Source organism: Tachyglossus aculeatus, unplaced genomic scaffold (genome assembly GCF_015852505.1).
Source record: "Tachyglossus aculeatus isolate mTacAcu1 unplaced genomic scaffold, mTacAcu1.pri scaffold_101_arrow_ctg1, whole genome shotgun sequence".
In the NCBI taxonomy this organism is placed as follows: Eukaryota; Metazoa; Chordata; class Mammalia; order Monotremata; family Tachyglossidae; genus Tachyglossus; species Tachyglossus aculeatus.
Genome location: NW_024044842.1, coordinates 1,511,063 through 1,529,287, shown reverse-complemented (window position 1 = coordinate 1,529,287; position 18,225 = coordinate 1,511,063). Strand labels below are relative to the sequence as shown.

Here is an 18,225-nt window from a genome sequence, read left to right as displayed (position 1 = left end):
TACAGATGGAGTAACTGAGACACAGAGAAGTTAAGTGACTTGTCCGAAGTCACACAGCTGACAAGTGGAAGAGCCGGAATTCGAACCCACAATCGATTCTACTATAATATTTATATCGATTATATTAATTAATGGCATTATATTATCTATGATATAATAATTACATTATTAATAATGGTATTTGTTAGGCGCTTACTATTGTTTTAAGCGCTGAAGTAGATACAAGTAAAATATTATTTATTTTCCTTGTACATATCTATTCTATTTATTTTGTTAATATGTTTGGTTTTGTTCTCTGTCTCCCCCTTCTAGACTGTGAGCCCACTGTTGGGTAGGGACTGTATATGTTGCCAACTTGTACTTTCCAAGCGTTTAGTACAGTGCTCTGCACGCAGTAAGCGCTCAATAAATTCGATTGATTGATTGATTGATGGATACAAAGTGAGAATCTCTGAGGCCTTTCTAGGGGTGGTCTCTCCCCATTTTTTCCAGGGAGAAAAACGGGTAAAATCACTGCTGTGGTGGCCGCTGACTGCAACGGCTCCGGGAGATTCTTCCCCAAATAAGAAAAATAGAAACTCGACTCTGGTGGGACTCGAACCCACAACCTTTGAATGCCTTCCACACGCTAGAAGTCCAATGCGCTATCCATTGCGCCACAGAGCCACTCTCCTGAAGTGAGCTTTTGTGGACTGTATACATGACCTCTATAGAAAAAGAATAATTTTTTTTTTAAATTTTCTGACCTAGCTTGGCTCTCCGTCCCGCTGCTGATTCAAACAGGGAAAATGCCCACCACCGAATTAGGCGCCGAATCTCCTCTCAAACCATCTTTATTCCAAGTCTTCCACAGCAGTTCGAATATTTCCAATTCCTTTGTGTCAACAAGGAACAACTTCGTTTCCCATGCCATTGGATTTGACCTTTTTATTCACCCCACCCTCATCCCCACAACACTTCTCGACAGATCCATAATTCATTTATTCGTATTAATGTCTGTCTCCCCCCTCTAGCTCCTAGTGGCAGGCAACGTGTCCCTACCAACCCTGCTATATTTGTAATCTCCCAAACGGTTAATATTGTCCAACCCGATTTGCTTGTATCAACCTCAGCGCTTAGTAATCATAATAATAATAATGTTGGTATTTTTTAAGCGCTTACTGTGTGCCAAGCACTGTTCTAAGCGCTGGGGGAGACACAAGGTAATCAGAAGACATGGGGCTCACAGTCTTCAACCCCATTTTACAGATGAGGTAACTGAGGCACAGACAAGTTAAATGACTTACCCAAGGTCACACAGCTGACACGTGGCAGAGACGGGATTAGAACCCACTTCTTCTGACTCCCAAGTCCGTGCTCTTTCCACTAAGTCACGCTGCTTCTCAGTACAGTGCTTGGCACCTAATAAGAGCTTAATAAATACCATAATTATTATTATTAATAAGAATCACTGTGCTAGGATACATTGGAATAGGGTCTAGAAAATTAACATTGACGCAAGTGGCCCCATGGTGTAATGGTTAGCACTCTGGACTCTGAATCCAGCGATCCGAGTTCAAATCTCGGTGGGACCTTAGTGTTAGTTTTGTGGCCTAACCAATGCTAGGTGCAATTTCTCATGAAACATGTGTTCGAGCCTTATTTTGTTCTTTTTTTCTTTCTATTAGTTTTGTTTTCGTGGTATTTGCTAAGCGCTTACTATGCGTCAAGGACTGTTCCAAGTGCTCGGATACTGTCCTTGTTCAACATGGGGGGTTCAACATGGGGGGCACTGTCTAAGTAGGACAGAGTTCGGTCCGTCCTCTCCCCAGATTCTTGTCCGGTGGATCTATCTGGTAATGAATATATTTCCTCTTTCATAGTTCACTTAGTGTCAGCTTCATGCACCGTTGTGATATTCGACACTGAGCGGCAAGCTGACCGAAATTCTTTTCGCTTGGCCACAGAATTCTACTGCTTTTTGTTTTAATTGTGTTTCTTTGTCCTGGCCACTTTTCTTGTTTTATTTTTTTCTTCTGATTTTCGTCTTTCCTGACGTGTCTATGGCCAGTCCCATCTTGTTCCCCATATTCTGAGATTGTGAGCCTCAAACGAAAGGATGCAGCCGGCTAACCTCTCCTCTCGATCCTTTCTTCGCAAGACCTTCAAACATAGGGCCGTTTCAGTTCTCACCGCAGTTATCATCTTAAAAAAGCCGTTGTTGGGTGGCTCCGTGGCTTAGTTGGTTAAAGCGCCTGTCTAGTAAACAGGAGACCCTGGGTTCGAATCCCAGCGGGGCCTTGCTTCTGTACTTTCTGGCTTTTCGCAGGTATGTATCTTCTGATTCTTGCTTACTAATTTTCACCCTTTTTGCGTGGCAAATAGCTTGACTATGCCGCTTTTCCTGTCTTCAAAAGGAATATCCCTCTTCTTCATCCTAATCTCTAACCTCAGCGACACCATCAGCAAATCATCCTCGAAATGATTCACCCAGACGACTTCTGTCGCCACAGACCAACTCCATTGAGTTCCCTGGTGATCCAGGGGTTAGGATTCGGCCCCGTCAAGGTTTTATTTTTCACTTTGTTTCTCTGTTTGCCCCCCAAATTGCGAGACTAGAAGTGAGTCCGGAGACAAACGCTTGAACCTTTCGCCATCTTTCGTTTCTTCACCAAAAGAGCCCGGGCCTGGGAATCAGAAGGTCATGGGTCCTAATCCGGCTCCACTACTTGTCTACTGTGTGTCCCTGGGGAAGTCACTTCACTTCTCTGGGCCTCAATTACCTTATCAGTAAATGGGAACGAGGCGGTGAGACCCACGTGGGACAGGGACTGTGTCCAAGTGCCTGGCACATAGTAAGCGCTTAACAAATACCATAATAATTATTATTTCAACAGCTGATCGTAGTCAGCTCTTACCAAACACCTCCATTGCTATCATTATTTTGAACATCTTCTGTCTTGCAAATCCGCTTTTTCCCCGCAGAAAAGAAAACCGTTCCTGACCCCGACGTGATTTGAACACGCAACCTTCTGATCTGGAGTCAGACGCGCTACCGTTGCGCCACGAGGCCCCGGTTAGTTGTTTAAAAAAGGAAACTTTATGGAAGAGAGAAAACACATCGCTGGTCGGCATTTTTTGGGATATTTGTTATGTGCAGGATTCTGAGCCCATACAATCTCCAGTACTGTGGCTACGCTATCTTAGACACTAGATTCATTCTCCTATCTCTCTCGTGTGTGTGTGTGTGTGTGTGTGTGTGTTTGTGTGTGTGAGGTGTTTCAAACAACACCCCTTTCCCGCACAGTTCCCCAGTGCGGGGTATATTTAGCCATGGACCAAGAAATGCTCGATTATTTGTAATTTCCTCTTATGTCTGTCTCCGTCTCCAAGCAAAAAATTCCTAGAAGGGGGCTATCGTTCTCCTTAACTGTATCGTCGTCTGTGAAGCGCTTACTACAGTGCTGTATCCACAGTAGGCCATTAATGAATTTCACTGACTGACTCATTTATTGATTGATCAAAAAGTGTCACAATGAGCATTTGGGTTGTGCACTCGAAGGGGAGGGTATGTCGTTTCCTCGTTAGTATAGTGGTGAGTATCCCCGCCTGTCACGCGGGAGACCGGGGTTCGATTCCCCGACGGGGAGGCCTACAGTGTTTTTATTTTGTTATTTTTTTCTTTCAACATTTGTAACCTTCAGGCCTATAATAATAATAATAATGTTGGCATTTGTTAAGCGCTTACTATGTGCAAAGCACTGTTCTAAGCGCTTGGGGGGGATACAAAGTGATCAGGTTCTCCCACGTGGGGCTCACAGTCTTAATCCCCATTTTACAGATGAGGTAACTGAGGCTCAGAGAAGGTAAGTGACTTGCCCAAGGTCACCCAGCAGACATGTGGCGGAGTCGGGATTCGAACCCATGACCTCTGACTCCAAAGCCCGGGCTCTTTCTGAGCTTTCTTAAAAGGGACAGAGAAATGAGTATTTCCCCAAAACAATTTTGCGCATCATCGTATTTTCCAAGCGCTTAGTCCAGTGCTCTGCACACAGTAAGCGCTCAATAAATACGATCGAATGAATGAATGAAGCACTGTTCTAAGCGCCGGGGTAGATACAAGGTAATCCGGTGTCCCACAGGAGGCTCACAGTCTTAATCCCCATTTACAGATGAGGCCACTGAGGCACAGAGAAGAGAAGTGACTTGCCCAAGGTCACACAGTAGACAAGTGGCGGAGTGAGGATTAGAACCCAGTCCTCTGGAGTGCTCTGCACACAGTAAGCGCTCAATAAATACGATTGATTGATTTTCACTAAACCACTCTGCTTCTCAATTCCCTTTCTCAAAAAAATGAAGGGTTTGTTAGATGTGCTCACTACGATCCGAATACGGTACTAACCACTGGGGTGAACAAAAACAGAATCGGAGCAGACACAGATAGGGGTTGGGAACGCAAATGAGGCAGTAATAAAAAAAATTTCCGAGCCAGCCAGGAGTCGAACCTAGAATCTTCTGATCCGTAGTCAGACGCGTTATCCATTGCGCCACTGGCCCGTGATTTAAATTCTTCTGCAAGGCAATTATGAGAGAGTTATACGGCTGCTATTCAAAGGACAGTAAGTCTTGCAGTTTCTGGTTCTGACAGAAGCCGAAGCCCCCTGTGATGTAGAGAAATCATTCCATCCACCCCCAATTCCTCTCCTGCGACTGCTGGAGCGAGTGATCGAGAGCCAAAAGCGGTTACGGTTTTCTCTCTGATACAACAGAACCAGAAATGGCCAGAGGTGAGCCGAGGGGTTAGCCATTCCGCTGTCTCCCTTGTCATTTTGAGATTTTAAGCGGCCAGAATCTGCCTTCGGCGTTCTCTATCTGGATATTTATTCATTCAGTCGTATTTATTGAGCCCTTACTATGTGCAGAGCACTGAACTACGCGCTTGGAAAGTACAGCAATGAAGAGAGACAATCCTGGCCCACAACGGGTTTACAGTCTAGAGGTTTTCTTTGTCTCTCTCTCTATCTCGGTCTCTCTTTATCTTTCCACCTGGGTTTTCTGTGTGGGCTTTTTTTCCTGCCTCTGTGGTTCGGCACACAGAATTATAAAGTAAAATGCAGTACAAACTGTAAAGTCTGTAATTATAGAGTGTTAGCTCGTTGTGGGCTGGGAATGTTCCTATTTATTGTTATTATACTCTCCCAAGCTCTTAGTTCAGTGCTCTGCACATTGTAAGCGCTCAACAAATACAATTAACTAATAGACAGGGGTAGCATGCATAAGTGCTCTCCTGCTGAAGGGATTGTGGAAAGCTATTAGAGTGTGAGGCTCTATAGCTCAGGGGTGAGAGCACTGGTCTCGTAAACCAGGGGTCGTGAGTTCGAAGCTCACTAGGGCCTCTCCCATATCTTTTTATTACCTTCCTCCTCTGCCCGAGAGATGAGCATAGAAAGAGGTTGGAGCAAAGGTTGAATAAACGCCAACATTGGTAATTGCCATCATTTATTGCTCTTAAGCGCTCAATAAATACAGAGGCTACTGCACACAGTAAATGCTCAATATGTACGATTTAATGAATATCCTCTCAGGAATGGGGGAAGAAGAGGGCCTCCCAGACGGAAATTTTACCCCACTTCGACACACGCGGTCCCGACCTGAATGTCTTGGGGAAAACGCAGCATTTATTACCAGCATTTGGGACATACAAAGCGCATTAAAAATACCATTATCAATAGTAGTGGACTGCTTAACGGACGAAAAATGAGAGGTTCCACCGAGATTTGAACTCGGATCGCTGGATTCAAAGTCCAGAGTGCTAACCATTACACCATGGAACCTGCTATACATTATACTTTCGAAACACTTTTTGTAAGTTTGATGTAGTTCACTAGACAGTGGAAACAAAACTTGAGAATAGTTTAAATGTTAATTGACACGTTCAGCACTCAGAAAACCGCGGGCAATTTTGGGATTTCTACCCCTATTCTTGAGGGGGACTTTTTAATTTGACCACTCTCAATCTTCTACTAATCTCCTATCGATGGATATTAGTAAGCGCGTAGTGCAATGCTTTGCACACAGTAAGCGCTCAATAAATACGGTGGAATGAATATTAGATGACGACCTCGCTGAGCACTACGTTTCAGTTTAGTCACTCCTCAGGAGCAAACTTCATACATTCATTCGATGGAGAATACGAGTTGGGAAACACGGAATCCTGACCGACGATCCACTAAAATCCAACCTGTTGTTCTAGTAGTAGTCGGGGAAGAGAAAGGTGAGGCGGGAGGGGGAGAAGGAAGAGGAGGACGAGGAGGGGTAAGGATATGAAGGACGCTCTGCTAAGCGCTTCCGAAATACTCCAGAAACATCCCGGCTCTGCTAATTATCAGCTGTGTGACTTTGGGCAAGTCACTTAACTTCTCTGGGCCTCAATTACCTCATCTGTATAATGGGATTAAGGCTGTAAACCCCACGAGGGACAACCTGATCACCTTGTAACCTCCCCAGCGCTTAGAACAGTGCTTTTCACATAGTAAGCGCTTAATAAATGCTATCATCATCATAAGACACGCTCCCTGCCTACAAGGAATTTGTTTTCTATCAGGCAGGGGAGAACAGAAGACTATTCCTAAGAAGTTTAACTAGTGGGAGGAAGGAGGGTGTAGAATCCTCAGTGATGTTTGGTTGTCAGAGGATTCTGGATGCAGGATTGAAATCAGAAAAGGGGACTAATCTCGCCCCCGAGGGGCCCGGGGATTTGGAAGGAGAAAGAGACGTAACACAGGTATTGGATCACTGTATGGCCAGTCGGGCCTTGGGAAGAGCCCAGGAACAATTGTAATATCGGTAGTCGTGGCCGAGTGGTTAAGGCGATGGACTAGAAATCCATTGGGGTTTCCCCGCGCAGGTTCGAATCCTGCCGACTACGAATGCGTTTTCCTTTATCATCATCTTCACCATCAATCAGCCGTATTTATTGAACCCTTACTCTATGCAGAATACTGTACTAAGCTCATCAACACTGTACTAAGCTTCTGCCCCTACCTATTTTATTCTACCAAGGATAATAATAGCAATGATTATAATAGTAATCACTGTGTCATTTGGTAAGCGCTTACTACTGTGCCAGGCACTGTATACAAGCAAATCGGGTTGGACACAGTCCCTGTCCCATGTGGGACTCAGTCTCAGTCCTCGCCCTCTTCGCTCCTCTTAATATTAACCTTCTCACTGTGCCTCGATTTCGCCTATCTCGCCACCAATCCGTAGCCCCCGTCCTGCCTCTGGCCTGGAATGCCCTCCCTTCTCAAATCCGACAGACAATTACTCTCCCGCTCTTAAAGGCTTATTGAAGGCACATCCCCTCCAGGAGGCCTTCCCCGACTAAGCCCCCACTTTCCTCTGCTCCCACTCTCTCTGCATCGTCCTAACTTGCTCGCTCTGTTCTTCACATCCTCCCAGCCCCAATGCACTTAATGTACATATCTGTAATTTTTTTTAATTGACGACTATCGCCCCACTCTAGACTGTTAGCTTGTTGCTGGTAGACAAACACATTTGTCTGTTTATTGTTGTATTGCATTCTCCTAAGCGCTTAGTATAGTGCTCTGCACACGGTAAGCGTTCAATAAATACGATTGAATGAACGATTGAAAGAATAAATCTTAGCTTCTGGGCTCCCAGAGCGTTATTTCCGCGGACCTTCCCCAGGATGGAAATATCACTTCGCACATAATAAGCGCTTAACAGAGAAGCAGTGTGGCTCAATGGAAAGAGCCCGGGCTTGGGGGTCAGAGGTTATGGGTTCAAATCCCGATTCTGCCAGTTGTCAGCTATGTGACTTTGGGCAAGTCACTTCACTTCTCTGTGCCTTAGTTACCTCATCTGTAAAATGGGGACTAAGACTGTAGCCCCATGTGGGACAATCTAATTACCCTTGTATCCCCCCCCAACGCTTAGAAAATTGCTTTGCACATAGTAAGGCCATCATTATTATTATTATCTGGAGCGGGGTTTAGAAGCAAGACGGGTGTAGATAGGAGAACCATCGGTGGTGGGATTGGAGAGGGTTATACATGAATCAGACGCCTTATCCAGTCTCAAACCTATTTCAAATAAAAAAATAAATAAAAGCATAAAGTACTCCGTAGTCGGCAGGATTCGAACCTGCGCGGGGACACCCCAATGGATTTCAAGTCCATCGCCTTAACCACTCGGCCACGACTACGTGCGCAGAGAATTCTTCCCGTCTGTTTCATTAATCACAATCGACCTAGTTCCCCAGTTTCCACTTTTAATTGTTATTACCGTTTTCAAAAAAGCCCGGGAGCAACGTCACCGATGGGTCGCCTTCGGGCTCAGACCTTTTATCTCCATCACCCCCCACAACATCTCTGCTTCCACTCACTTCATTTCCCGCCCATAAATGGTCAAACCTCGGCCCTAAATTGTCCGGTACGAGATGCTGATGTCACCAAGGCCTTGCCCCTCCAGGTCACCATGGAAACGGGATGCAGTCGTCTTGCTCCCAGAAGGACCGAGGCATCCTCCTCTCCCTCAAGACACCCTCTAATTAACTCACAGACGCCGGACTGTGGACGTCACATAATACAGGTGGGAATAGAGAAGCAGGGTGGTTTAGTGGAAAGAACATGGGCTTGGGAGTCAGAGATTGTGGGTTCTCACCCCAGCTCTGCCACTTATCGACTGTGTGACTTTGGGCAAGTCACTTAACTTCTCTGGGCCTCAGTTCCCTCATCTTTTAAATGGGGATTAAGATTGTGAGCCTCACGTGGATCACCTTGTAACCCCCCAGCGCTTAGAACAGTGCTTTGCACATAGTAAGTGCTTAACAAATACCATTATTATTATTATTATTATTATTTATTATTATTATTATTAGAGAGCTCACATTCGCGCCACGTTTGGATCTTGAATCCAGTGCGACGGGGGACCCACGGGAGTGAGGAGCTGAGAGAAGGAGGAATCAGGTAATCTCGATTTGGAGACTTCTCATCCCCATTTAGAAAATCTCAACTATTTTTGTCTAAACACGTCCTCAGGTAGCTCTCGGACCTGGAGAAGCACAGCTAGAATCGTATCCTAGAATCGTAGAATCGCAATCGTTCAATGACATTTATTGAGCGCTTATTGAGTGCAGAACCCTGTACTAAGCTTTGGGGAGTGAGCAGTAGCCTAAGTAAACAAAATTCCTACCCTCAGAGAGGTTTATAATCCAGCAGGGGACTTTACAATCTGTCAGGATCTACTACCGAAGTTTCGATGTCTCACTCTACTGAATAGTGTAACAAACCATCTTTCCGGCTCTCTAAAGATCAAGAGACAAGGCAGCAAAAGGAAATCCGCGCCAGTCACCCAGAAGAAAACCACAAACAGCAAAACAAGGAACATCTCTGGGAGTCTCGAGGAGCGCTCTTCTGTCACAAGGCACGCATCGCGAAATTGCACCAACAGAGAATGTCACCTAGGAAGAATAAAATGAAATTTAACTAGCAGAGGATGGTTTCGATCCATCGACCTCTGGGTTATGGGCCCAGCACGCTTCCGCTGCGCCACTCTGCTCCTACTGGAAAGAATACTTTGATAATTCGACTAGGAGGATAGAGTGCGGGTTTATTTTCATGTCTTTCTAGTATCTCCGGTTGCATATAGTTGTCCAATTCTCTCTTCCTCTCTCTCTCTCTCTCTCTCTCTCTCTCTCTCTCTCTCTCTCTCTCTCTTCCACCCTCGGAAACCCGGCCCGCCACCCAGAAGGATACTCAAAATCCTCAGAATTCATTCAGTCTTATTTATTGAGCGCTTATTGTGTGCAGAGCACTGTAAAAAGCGCTTATCCGGGAAAGGAACGGGCAGGGACAGAAGGACAGAATGAACCAACGAGGGAATAAAGACAATCTACTCCTCTTCATGGATCAGGGAATTTGGGATGCCAAAGGTAAAAAAATGAAGCGATCTCCAACCGGGACGCAGATCTGACTTTTTTCACTCCTTTAAATTTTGCGCACCATCACTTTGGATTGTTACCCCTGACTGTTTTCACTCCTCTAATTTCTCACCCCTAACTGACTTCATTTCTTTTAATTCCCACGCCTGACCGCCTTCACCCCTCTAAATTCTGTCCACCAGGAAACTGCCAAGGAAGGAGATGTCGCAACTCTGCTCGCTGCGGGAAAAGAGACGGGATCCCGAGTGGGAAGACAAGGTGGGAATCTTAGGACACAAGAGTTGCGCTCACGGGTGCCTGAGTCCCCTACCTCGGGTTCTCTCCCCGTTTTTTCCAGGGAGATAAAAATCGTAAAATCCCCACTAAGGTGGCCAGTGAGTCCTAGGACTCCGGGGATTTCTTCCACCAAAATAACCCCGACTCCGGTGGGATTCGAACCCACAACCTTTGAATGCCTTCAAGACACTAGAAGTCCAATGCGCTATCCATTGCGCCACAGAGCCACTTTCAGAGGGCTAACTTTTGTGGACTATATACATAGGTGGACTTTGCTTTTTTTCCCCTCCATGAGAAAATAAAAGTTTTCTCATTCTATGGCCTACCTGGGCTCTCTATCTCGCTGTTGAGGCAAAGAGGGGAAACGCTCACCACCGAATCCCTTCTCAAAACATCTTTCTTCCAAATCTTCTAAAGCAGTTCAAATAACTCCCATTCCCGTATTACAATAAGGAATGTAACAAACTGTGTCGCGCTTGCAATTGATCTGCCCTTTTTATTCGCCGCACCCTCGGCCCCACATCCCTTTTCCACAGATCCATTATCCATTTATTCGTCTTAATGTCTGTCTTCCCCCTCTAGACCGTAAGCTCCTTGTGATCAGGAAATTTGCTAACTCTGTTATATTGTACTCTCCCAAGTGGTTAGTACAGTGCTCTGCACACAGTAAACGTTCAATGAATAGGATTCACTGGTTGAATGAACGATGTCCCAGCATACTTCCGAATAGAATATAGGAATAATCAGAAGTAGTGTTGGCCCCATGGTGTAATGGTTAGCACTCTGGACTCTGAATCCAGCGATCCGAGTTCAAATCTCGGTGGGACCTGACTACTACTTTTCTTTCTCGTAACCTAAACTCGGTCCATTTCTTTCATCCATTCAATCGCATTTGTTGAGCTCCTACTGTGTGCGAAGAACTATATTAAGCCCTTGGGAATAAACGTATTGTCTGCCCCGAACGAGCTTACATGTCTTATTTTATTTGGGATTTTTTATTCATTTTCTTTTTATGGAGTTTGTTAAACGCCTACTATATGTCGAGGACTGTTCTAAGCACCGGGGCAGATACAAGTTAATCAGGTCACATACAGTCCCTGTTCAACATGGGGCTCACGGTTCTGTCCGTCCCCTTCTCAGATCCTCGTCTGGCAGATCTATCTGGTGATGAACATATTTCTTCTTTCACAGTTCACTTACTGTTCCATTCTTTTCATGTAACAAATATTTCCTTAATCCTAGCAGAGAAGACACCTAGAGAAAAATAATGCTATTTGTGGATAATTTTATTTATTTATATTGATGCCTGTTTACTCGTTTTGATGTCTGTCTTCCCCCTTCTAGACTGTAAGCGCTGTGTGGGCAGGGATTGTCTCTCCTTATTGCTGAATTGTACTTTCCAAGCGCTTAGTACAGCGCTCTACACACAGTAAGCGCTTAATAAATACGATTGAATGAATGGAGCGCTAATAAGAGGGTATCAGCGGGTGATTCAGTGCGGTTCTTGGGAGAGATCGTCAGAGTCTGAGGGAGACGTGTCCACCCCTCCCATCTGCCCTAACCGCCCTCACCGGTTCAGATTTTGTCAATCCCAGCCGCCTTTCCTCCCTCCTACGCAGCTGCGGGAAACCGTGTTAGGTCCCATTTCAGGGAAGGCGGAGTGGGTGAGCTGTGTTTCTGTGTGAGACAGATATTGAGTCGGAGGGCTCGAATTCTCGAAACTTTCAAGACGCTTTCCTTGGGTTCTTTTTCTTGATTCACTGTTGTTCGAATCTGCCAAGAATTGGTTCTTACGGGGCTTCCTCATTTTTCCTACCTCTATCCCTCCATTTGCACCTCTGGAGTAGCTTCTTCATTCCACAGCTTCCCAGAAAACCCTCCCAGAAAGAATTCGACCTGGCCTTCGCGGTTCTGAGTAGGAAAACGCTGTGGCTATTTAACCAGGCCCTTGCACTCACTGTTCCTTGGTTGGATCTCTGAAGAAAGCTTTTGTCCCGCAATGTTCTGGTAGAAGATATCGGTGATTTCCTTTCTCATTCCAACTGCTCTTTAGACAGAAGTTGTCTAGGCGTCTCCGATCTTCCAATTAGCTCCAACTCCGGCTAGGTTATTACTTATTGAGGTCAGGGATCATCTTCTTAGAACAGTGCTTTGCACATAGTAAGCGCTTAACAAATGCCATCATTATTGTTATTATTATCTTCTCTTCCCCTAATTCTCCTCTCCTGGAGTTCAGTACACTGTCCTGCCCCCTAGTAGTAGCTCAGCAAGCACTACTGATAGTTTAGCCTGTAAGCTCCCTGAAGATACCTGGGAGAGTACACCGGTGGTAGAATATTTGATAGTTGATCCAAGTTACTTTGTGTACCTCGATCACATTTCTTTCAGTGGCAATCCCTTGCCACGTCTCCTGAGTTGCAATTCCCTCTCCATATGCCCTATATGGTAATAATTGTGGTATAACACAACTCTTCCCACCTTCAAAGCCTTTTTAAAGTCATATCTCTTCCAGGAGGCCTTTCCCCTATTAACCCCGCTTTTCTCAACTCTCACTTCTGTATCTCCTGTGCATTTGTGTCTGTACCCTTTTAACACTTGATATCCACTCCACCTTCAGCCCCACAGCATTTGTGGACATGTCTGGAAGGTATTCATTTATTCTAATATCTGTTTCCCCCTCTAGGTTGTAGTTTCCCTGTGGGCAGGGAACATCGTGTCTACCAACTCTCTTATACGTTACTCCCCCACACGCTTACCCCAGGGCTTTGCCCATAGTGGCTCTCAATCAATACAACAGATTGATCGATTGACTGATTGTTTGACTGCACAGAAATAGAACAGCTCAGCAAATACAATAGACCGATTGGCTTCCAAAGAAAAGACTTGTCAAACAGTCAGTCAATCGTATTGATTGAGCGCTCACAGTGTACAAGAGCACCGTACTGAACGTTTGGAAGAGTTACAATATAACAATACAAACAATACAACAATAAAACACGTTGGTAAACACTTTCCTTGCCCTCTCCCTCTCTCCCTCCCGCCCCCAAATCCTGGTTATAGTTCTCTTGTCATTCCCAGACCTTAACCTCTTACCCCCCAGGACCAATCTTAAGAATAAATTTGGGCTTAATAAGGTCCTCCCCCAGAATCCATCTCTGGGATCCCTAGATGACTTCTCCGCAACTGGGAAGGCTTTGGAAAGACTTTGGAAAAAGTAAAGTGAAAAGAGGGCTCGTCCGGGATTTGAACCCGGGACCTCTCGCACCCGAAGCGAGAATCATACCCCTAGACCAACGAGCCAACACCTACAGGCGTTTACCCAAGCGCCAGTCCCATGCCTGTGAATTTCGGAAGTAGCTTTTCCTGTCCGCTGCTCTCAACATTTGATCAGCACGGACACCTTTTGGGGAGAAGTGGTGAGTACTGGACCCTCAGCCGCGAGTAGACAGAAATTATGTTGGTTTTTCCACAGAATACTATCGCCTTTTGTTTTAATTTAGTTTATCTGTCCTGGCCTTTTTTCCTTTTTCTGGTTTTCGTCTTTCCTTTCGTGTCTGCGGCCAGTCCCCTCTTGTCCCCAGTATTCTGAGATTGTGTGCTTCAAACGACAGGATCCAGACGGCCAGCCTCTTCTCTTGATTCTGTCCTCCCAAGTGCTTAGAACAGTGTTTGGCACATAGTAAGCCCTTAACAAATACCATTATTATGATTATTATTAAGACCAAATATTGAAAACGGAGGGCCTTGTCACCATTCTCACTTCAGTTTTTCACCTTAAAAAAAACTGAAATAAGTGGCTCCGTGGCTTAGTTGGTTAAAGCGCCTGTCTAGTAAACAGGAGATCCTGGGTTCGAATCCCAGCGGGGCCTGGTTACTTTTGTCATGTTCTGCCTTTTTCAGGAGGCTATTCGTCTGCCTGTCCTTGCTGATTAATTCTCATCCTTTTTGCGTGGCAAACAACTTGACCACACTGCTTTTCCTCCGGGTTCAAAGGTAGTTTCTCTCTTCTTTGTCCTCCTCTCTAACCCCAGGAGAACCATCACCGCCATCAGCAAATCATCCTCAAAATGGCTTTCCTGACGACTTCTGTCCCCGCTGACAAACAGTATTGATCACCCTAGTGATGCAGGGATTACTACGTGGCCCCGCCAAGAAATAGCGTGGTTCATTTACAGGATAGACCACGAATCTGGGAGTCAGAAGGATCTGGGTTCTAATCTTAACTCCGTCACGTGTTTACTATGTAACCCTGGGCAAATCACTTCACTTCTCTGTGCCTCAGTTATCTCATCTGTAAAAAATGGGGATCAAGAGTGTGAGCCCAATGTCGAGCAGGGGCTGTGTCCAACCTTATTAACCTGTATCTACAACAGTACTTGGAACATAGTAAGTGCTTAACAAGAACTGTTATTATTATTATTATTCTCTTTGTTTCCTGTTTACCCTCACAATTTCCAGAATAGATGTGAGCCCGGAGACAAACGCTTGAAGCTTTCTTCGTCTTTCATTCCCCCTTTCAATCGTATTTATTGAGTGATTAGTGTGTACAGAGCACTGTACTAAGCGCTTGGAAAGTACAATTCAGCAAAAAAAGAGAGACAATACTTGCCCACGCCCATCTTACAGTCTAAAATACGGGAGGCAGAGATCAAAACAAGTAAACAGGCCTCAATATAAATAAATACAATTATAGGTATATACACATCAAAACAAGTAAACAGGGATGAATGTAAATAACTAGAATTATAGCTATGTACATATATACACAAGTGCTGTGGGGCGGGGAGCGGGGTAGAACAAAGGGAGAGAGTCGGGCGATGGGGAGGGGAGGGGAAGCTCAGGAAAAGGGGGGCTTAGTCAGGGAAGGCCTCTTGGAGGAGGCGAGCCTTCAGAAGGGCTTTGAAGACGGGAAGTGTGATTGTTTGGAGGATTTGAGGAGGGAGGGCGTTCAGGCGAGAGGTAGGACATGTGCCAGGGGTTGACTGAGGGTCAGGAGAGAACGAGGCACAGAGAGAAGATAAGAGCCAGAGGAGCGGAGTGTGCGGGCCGGGCTGTGGCATTCTCTCACCAACTTCTTTTGTCTTCCAATATGTTTCGATCCGTAATTCCGCGGGTGTCTCAGATGCAATTTGTAACTGAAATCACACGCACACACAAACATTCACAAACCCACACACACGCACACACATACATGTACACGAAATCACTCACAGTAACGCCAACCATCCACAGAAACACATACTGCAATTAATACCTAAACTGTAAGCCCAGTGTGGGCAGGGATTTTCTCTCATTATTGCTGAATTGTACTTTTCAAGCGCTTAGCACATTGCTGTGCACACAGTAAGTGCTCGATAAACACGATTGATTTAATGAATGAATGAATATCACACAGGTACTCATACGTGCACCAAATCACACACAAACTACACCCCAAAAGCTCTCTAACACTATCTCTGCTCTCTTTGCCCTTTTGTTTCCTTTCCCGTTCTAAACCTTGGAATTCCCGAGACAACGAGGTCGGGCCATCGGGTAGAAATCGCGCTCCGTAAAACAACAAAAGGCAAGTAAGTAGCTACATCGGCCGGGAACTTATCGTGTAATAATAATTTGTTAAGCGCTTACTATGTGCCAAGCACTGTTGTAAACGCTGGGGGGATACAAGGTGATCAGGTTGCCCCACGTGGGGCTCACAGTCTTAATCCCCATTTTACAGATGAGGTCACTGAGGCCCAGAGAAGTTAAGTACGAACCCCAATCTCTGTCCCAGTTGCAGAAAGGATAATAGCGCTTCAGATGCCTGGACAGAAGCGGACAGATTCCCTAGAGGCTCATAACTTTCTAAATTCTGCCCTTCCCCGGTTGCACCTCCCCTCCATATGTTAATACGAGCTTCCTGGGGAGCCCCCAATCCCACTGTCATTACCCGGCGTTCTGGGATCCGTCGCCAACCAGGAAATTCCGAAACGACCCCAGGCAGTTGCATTTTCTGGAGAACGTGGGAATATGAACGGTATCTATTAATCCCCACATCAGCGCTTTAAAAAATACCTCTGCTAGTGTCATTATTTTGAACTTCTTCCGACTTACAAATTGGGAGTCAGAGGCCGTGGGTTCTAATGCAGGCTCCGCCACTTATCAGATGGGTGACTTTGGGCAAGTCACTTAACTTTTCTGTGCCTCAGTTACCTCATCTGTAAAATGGGGATTAAGACGGTGAGCTTCACATGGGACTGACTTGTATCTACCCCAGTGCTTAGAACAGTGCTTGGCACAGAGTAAACGCTTAACAAATACCATTATTATTATTCCTCTGAGAAAGAAAGAAAAAACCGATTTTGACCCCGACGTGATTTGAACACGCAACCTTCTGATCTGGAGTCAGACGCGCTACCGTTGCGCCACGAGGTCCTGACAATCTTATCAGCAAGGAGACCTTTACGGAACCCACAGAACTCATAGCTGGTGGCTCATCGCAATTGCCACTATTCATTTATTCAATCGTATTTATTGAGCGCGTCTGTATGCAGAGCACTGTACTAAGCCACAGTACTGTAGTTACACTGTCTTATATACAAGATTCAGCCTCCGATCTCTCAGGGGAAGAGATCTCATTTGGGCAAGCCACTTAACTTCTCTGTGCCTCAGTTTCCTCGTCTGTAAAATGGGGAGTAAGATTGTGAGCGCCCCGTGGGACAACCTGATCACCTTGTAACCTCCCCGGCGCTTAGAACAGTGCTTGGCACATAGTAAACGCTTAATAAATGCCATCATTATTATTATTACTACCATGAAGTATGTGTGTGTGTGTGTATTTAGAACAGCACCCCTTTTCCGCACAGTTCCCCAGTGGGGGTATATTTAGCCACAAATAGGTTTCTGTTCCCCGGCAGCCTCGATCTCCTCTCCCATGCGTGACACTTCAGTATGGGCATCATTACCTAGCCTAGGCCCCCCCAAACCCTATGGCTGCGGCGATTCGCCCTCTGAACCTCCCGGGAATAGAACGAATTCGGGCCTCCAGCAGCCTCAGGGGCTGCAAATTCTGCTCCTCTGACCCTTAGCCTGAGGCTAGTGGGTGAAGCACGTAATAATAATAATAATAATAATAATAATAATAATAATAATAATGATAATAATAACAATAACTCTTCTAAGCGCTGGTAGATACAAGAAAATCAGGTTGTCCCACCTGAGGCTCAGAAGCACTGTAGTTTAGTGGGAAGGGGAAGGGATTGAGAGTCAGAGGACTTGAGTTCTAATCCTGACTCCTCCACTTGTCAGCTGTGCGACGTTGGGCAAGCCACTTCTCTGTGCCTCAGTTACCTCATTTGTAAAATGGGGATTAAGAGTGTGAGCCCCCTGTGGGACAACCTGAACAGTGCTTTGCTCATAGTAAGCGCTTAATAAATGCCATTATTATTTTTTTTTACATGAGGTAACTGAGGCACAGAGAATTTAACTGACTTGCCCAAGATCACACAGCAGACAAGTGGCAGAGCTGGATTAGAACTCATGTCCTCTGGCGACCAAGCCCGTGCTCTTGTCAATAGGCATGATGTTTCTCAATGAGGACTAACGGACCTGACGCAACAAAATGTTCCGGACAATGCTGAGCACACGGATCAAGCTCAAACATTACTGGTTGTTCGATTATTTATAATTTCCTCTTTTGTCTGTCTTCCCCTCTAGGCTAAAAACTACTCGAGGTGAGCTATCGTTCTTTTAACTGCATTGTCGTCTTCCAAATGCTTAGTACAGTACTGTGTCCACAGTAGGTCATTAATGAATTCCACTGAGTGACTCATTTATTGATTGATCAACTGAATATTGCCATAGCCAGAGTTTGAGCTCTTCAAACAAAAAGCAGAAACATCATGTATCGTTTCCTCGTTAGTATAGTGGTGAGTATCCCCGCCTGTCACGCGGGAGACCGGGGTTCGATTCCCCGACGGGGAGAGATTATTTTATTTTCTTTCAGCATTTATAACCTACAGGCCCATGCC

The 18,225-nt window shown here is 45.4% G+C and overlaps 1 long non-coding RNA gene and 17 other non-coding genes across 19 annotated transcripts; 9 read left to right on the top strand and 9 right to left on the bottom strand.

The window, feature by feature from the left end:
* Nucleotides 1-580: 580 nt before the first annotated feature.
* Nucleotides 581-666, bottom strand: TRNAR-UCU. Its single transcript is given in 2 exon segments — nt 581-616; nt 630-666. It is a non-coding gene; the product is annotated as a tRNA-Arg (tRNA).
* An 836-nt stretch (nt 667-1,502) lies between these two features.
* TRNAQ-CUG lies at nt 1,503-1,574 on the top strand. Its single transcript has one exon. It is a non-coding gene; the product is annotated as a tRNA-Gln (tRNA).
* A 632-nt stretch (nt 1,575-2,206) lies between these two features.
* Nucleotides 2,207-2,280, top strand: TRNAT-AGU. The gene has a single exon. It is a non-coding gene; the product is annotated as a tRNA-Thr (tRNA).
* A 700-nt stretch (nt 2,281-2,980) lies between these two features.
* TRNAW-CCA lies at nt 2,981-3,052 on the bottom strand. Its single transcript has one exon. It is a non-coding gene; the product is annotated as a tRNA-Trp (tRNA).
* Nucleotides 3,053-3,557: 505 nt separating this feature from the next.
* Nucleotides 3,558-3,629, top strand: TRNAD-GUC. The gene has a single exon. It is a non-coding gene; the product is annotated as a tRNA-Asp (tRNA).
* Nucleotides 3,630-4,463: 834 nt separating this feature from the next.
* On the bottom strand, nt 4,464-4,536 carry TRNAR-ACG. Its single transcript has one exon. It is a non-coding gene; the product is annotated as a tRNA-Arg (tRNA).
* Nucleotides 4,537-5,302: 766 nt separating this feature from the next.
* On the top strand, nt 5,303-5,375 carry TRNAT-CGU. Its single transcript has one exon. It is a non-coding gene; the product is annotated as a tRNA-Thr (tRNA).
* A 366-nt stretch (nt 5,376-5,741) lies between these two features.
* Nucleotides 5,742-5,813, bottom strand: TRNAQ-UUG. The gene has a single exon. It is a non-coding gene; the product is annotated as a tRNA-Gln (tRNA).
* A 1,012-nt stretch (nt 5,814-6,825) lies between these two features.
* On the top strand, nt 6,826-6,907 carry TRNAS-AGA. The gene has a single exon. It is a non-coding gene; the product is annotated as a tRNA-Ser (tRNA).
* Nucleotides 6,908-8,124: 1,217 nt separating this feature from the next.
* Nucleotides 8,125-8,206, bottom strand: TRNAS-UGA. The gene has a single exon. It is a non-coding gene; the product is annotated as a tRNA-Ser (tRNA).
* A 334-nt stretch (nt 8,207-8,540) lies between these two features.
* On the top strand, nt 8,541-9,461 carry LOC119922219. Of its 2 annotated transcripts, none has more exons than XR_005448641.1 (3): nt 8,541-8,592; nt 8,882-8,969; nt 9,314-9,461. It is a non-coding gene; the product is annotated as an uncharacterized LOC119922219 (long non-coding RNA). The 2 variants fall into 2 exon arrangements; XR_005448640.1 differs by having other exon boundaries at nt 9,283-9,461.
* A 28-nt stretch (nt 9,462-9,489) lies between these two features.
* TRNAM-CAU lies at nt 9,490-9,561 on the bottom strand. The gene has a single exon. It is a non-coding gene; the product is annotated as a tRNA-Met (tRNA).
* A 799-nt stretch (nt 9,562-10,360) lies between these two features.
* On the bottom strand, nt 10,361-10,446 carry TRNAR-UCU. Its single transcript is given in 2 exon segments — nt 10,361-10,396; nt 10,410-10,446. It is a non-coding gene; the product is annotated as a tRNA-Arg (tRNA).
* A 530-nt stretch (nt 10,447-10,976) lies between these two features.
* TRNAQ-CUG lies at nt 10,977-11,048 on the top strand. The gene has a single exon. It is a non-coding gene; the product is annotated as a tRNA-Gln (tRNA).
* Nucleotides 11,049-13,447: 2,399 nt separating this feature from the next.
* Nucleotides 13,448-13,519, bottom strand: TRNAP-CGG. Its single transcript has one exon. It is a non-coding gene; the product is annotated as a tRNA-Pro (tRNA).
* A 495-nt stretch (nt 13,520-14,014) lies between these two features.
* On the top strand, nt 14,015-14,088 carry TRNAT-AGU. Its single transcript has one exon. It is a non-coding gene; the product is annotated as a tRNA-Thr (tRNA).
* A 2,470-nt stretch (nt 14,089-16,558) lies between these two features.
* On the bottom strand, nt 16,559-16,630 carry TRNAW-CCA. Its single transcript has one exon. It is a non-coding gene; the product is annotated as a tRNA-Trp (tRNA).
* Nucleotides 16,631-18,106: 1,476 nt separating this feature from the next.
* On the top strand, nt 18,107-18,178 carry TRNAD-GUC. The gene has a single exon. It is a non-coding gene; the product is annotated as a tRNA-Asp (tRNA).
* Nucleotides 18,179-18,225: the final 47 nt, after the last annotated feature.